We start from the raw sequence: 3,072 nt of genomic DNA, 5'->3' as shown, positions 1-3,072 counted from the left end.
ATCAGTTTTAAAAAACTGGTTTGATTTGATTTAGGTTCATCATTCCACGTCACTCTACAACATAGCTAGCATTCTAAGAAATTGTGAAGAATCATTGTTCATAAAAACCTGATGAATAATCTTTTCTGTTAACATGGTTTGATATCTGGGATCTAGTGTATATGTAAGATATGTGAAATACCCAGACTCTACGATTATTTTTATTTTATGGTAAAATATGAATGACAAAACATTTCCAATTATTCAAATATATTATCAAAGATGACTCAAAGGTCAAGTTGACATATTCAAAAAGCTGAAGATTACTATGTTATTTGATTAATTTAAGGCACTCTTGACATTCAGCCATGGTAATCCAATCAAAACAAGATTATGTGTTTTGTGCCTTGGGATTATTCAGTTATTTTTCTCCATTCTTCATAATTAACAACATGCAAGCAAGTGCATTTTTTTTTTCAAAATAGAGATGTCACAATATGTTTCAAAAAAAATAACACAATAAATGTTCATCTCCTTCATGATGTATTTGTATTTTATGTACTCTGTACTGCAGACTAATTCATCTCTGTATTAAATGTTTCAACACAATAATGATATTTTCCTACCTTCATATTTGAATTCTCCTAACAACATTTATTCTATAGAGGTACAAAATTTCCCTTAGTGGTCATCAGTCTTATATTTCTTTTTTTTCTTTTTTGGTGTGTGGGAAATTTAATCAGATCATCCTGTTTAATCTGTCCAATGTATTCCATTCTCTCTCTCTCTTCCACTATCTCAAAATTAATGAACTTTCACAACTTAAATGTTCATCCATAACATAAACGTTCATCCATCTTAAACTATTTTTTTTAGTTTGTTTAATATGTAGTAGGCAAGAAAGTGCCTAATCAAAAGGTACCCAAAACGTCTCCTGCTGTATTGATACAAAGCCACTGGAGTAACACAGAAACAATTGCTGTGGTTGGTTGCAAAGCAGACAGAGAAACATTTCCAAGGGCAAAATAATATTGTGGCTCAACCCTCTACGAGCGCAAGTGTTTGATTATGTACACTCTCAGGGAGTTTATAAACCAGGTAGAACAATCAGGGAGTGCTGAAGTCTAAGCACCACTACAAGGAGGATATTGACTAAATGAATTTTCTCTACAATAGAATTACCCTGCTGTGTATAACCATGCATTTCAATCACTTTGATGTATTAGCCAATCAGTTCAAGCAAGTTTAGTTTTCATAATGGAGCTTAATCAGACTTTTACAGAAAATATTTTTATGTAAAATAATTCACCAACATAATGATTTATTTTTCTCTTTCCTGGCATGTGTTAGAAATCTGGTCTCTTTAGCCAGACTTCTGTACACTGAGACACTAAGATTTAATACCTTTGGCTTTGTAAGATGCATGAAGGGAAGCCTGTCAGAACATAATTGCATAACTGTCAAAAGAGAGCCAGCACATACATTTCACAGAGCAGAATATCCCCAGCAAGCCTCCAGACTTGTAACCTTTTCTTAAAACGCCATTTTCTTTTTAAAGCTTCTTCCCACTTTGGTTCTCATCTAAGCCATCCATTGTGGCTCTTATCCTGTTTTACCATAACTTTGTTCTTATCTGGATAACTGCATCTGACTGTGCTTATTCTCCCAAAGCTGCCCTTGACATTTTAAGGGGCTATATCCTGAGTTCTTACCTCTTTTGACTGCAGACCCAATTGCTGCTGTTTTGGTATCAAATTACCTCTAAAATCTTTGTTTAAATAAGGATGAAGCTCATAGTCAAGTTCAACTTACAATGTTTTGATTTATCTTCCTGGAAAGATGTTTAAGGCAATTATAATAGCTGATGGAAATATGTCATTTTGCCTGAAAGTTAAACAACAGACTCAGGCCTGCATTAACCAATCAAGGTAAAAGGATGACCACTTTGGTCTGGATGTGTAATTCCTATGATGTACATGTGTACACATGCACACACATGGAAGTTAACAGTGAAGATTGTACATCCATAAATTAACTAGATTTCTTTCTTTACAGATTATCAACAAAATGATGTTGGGCTCTATCAGGGGATCAATTTAGGACAAACATTAAAATAAGCAGTACTTGTGCAGTTTAGAGGCATCCATGTGAATTCCTGGCATCTGGTCCCATCACTTTATGGCAAATAGATGGGGAAACAATGGAAACAGTTGCAAGACTTTATTTTCTTGGGCTCCAAAATCACTGCAGATGGTGACTACAGCTATGAAATTAAAAGATGCTTGCTCCTTGGAAGAAAAGCTATGACCAATCTAGACAGCGTATTAAAAAGCAGAGACATTACTTTACCAACCAAGGTCCATCTAGCCAAAGCTATAGTTTTTCTAGTAGTCATGTATGTATGTGAGAGTTGGACTAGAAAGAAAGCTGAGCACTGAAGAATTGATGCTTCTGAACTGTGGTGTTGGAGAATACTCTTGAGAGTCCCTTGGACTGCAAGGAGATCCAACCAGTCCGTTCTAAAGGAAATCAGTCCTGAATGTTCATTGGAAGAACTGATGCTGAAACTGAAACTCCAGTACTCTGGCAACCTGATGCAAAGAACTGACTCATTGGAAAAGACCCTGATACTGGGAAAGATCAAAGGCAGGAGGAGAAGGGGATGACAGAGGATGATATGATTGGATGGCATCACTGACTTGATGGACATGAGTTTTAGCAAGCTCCAGGAGTTGGTGATGGACAGGAAAGACTGGCGTACTCTAGTCCATGGGGTCACAAAGAGTTGGACATGACTGAGCAACTGAACTGAACTAATGTGACTTCCTGATTAACTTAAGTGCTGCTCTTATTCAATATAAATATGCTTGTGGCTATGTACATTTCATACATCATTTGCGCTACGCTACTCAATAACATCTGAAGAATATTAATCAGGCTAAAATAAGAGATGGGAAGCTAAAGAAATTCAATAGAAACATGTAGCAGAGTGAACTTTCTGACCTCTCTTTGTAGAACAGAGTTAAATCTATTACATAGAATTAGGCAACAAATACACAGAAAAGATTTGCCACAGGGTTATCAGTTTCATAA

The sequence above is a fragment of the Budorcas taxicolor genome, chromosome 8, assembly GCF_023091745.1.
Source record: "Budorcas taxicolor isolate Tak-1 chromosome 8, Takin1.1, whole genome shotgun sequence".
Classification (NCBI taxonomy): domain Eukaryota; kingdom Metazoa; phylum Chordata; class Mammalia; order Artiodactyla; family Bovidae; genus Budorcas; species Budorcas taxicolor.
This window is presented reverse-complemented; position numbering follows the sequence as displayed.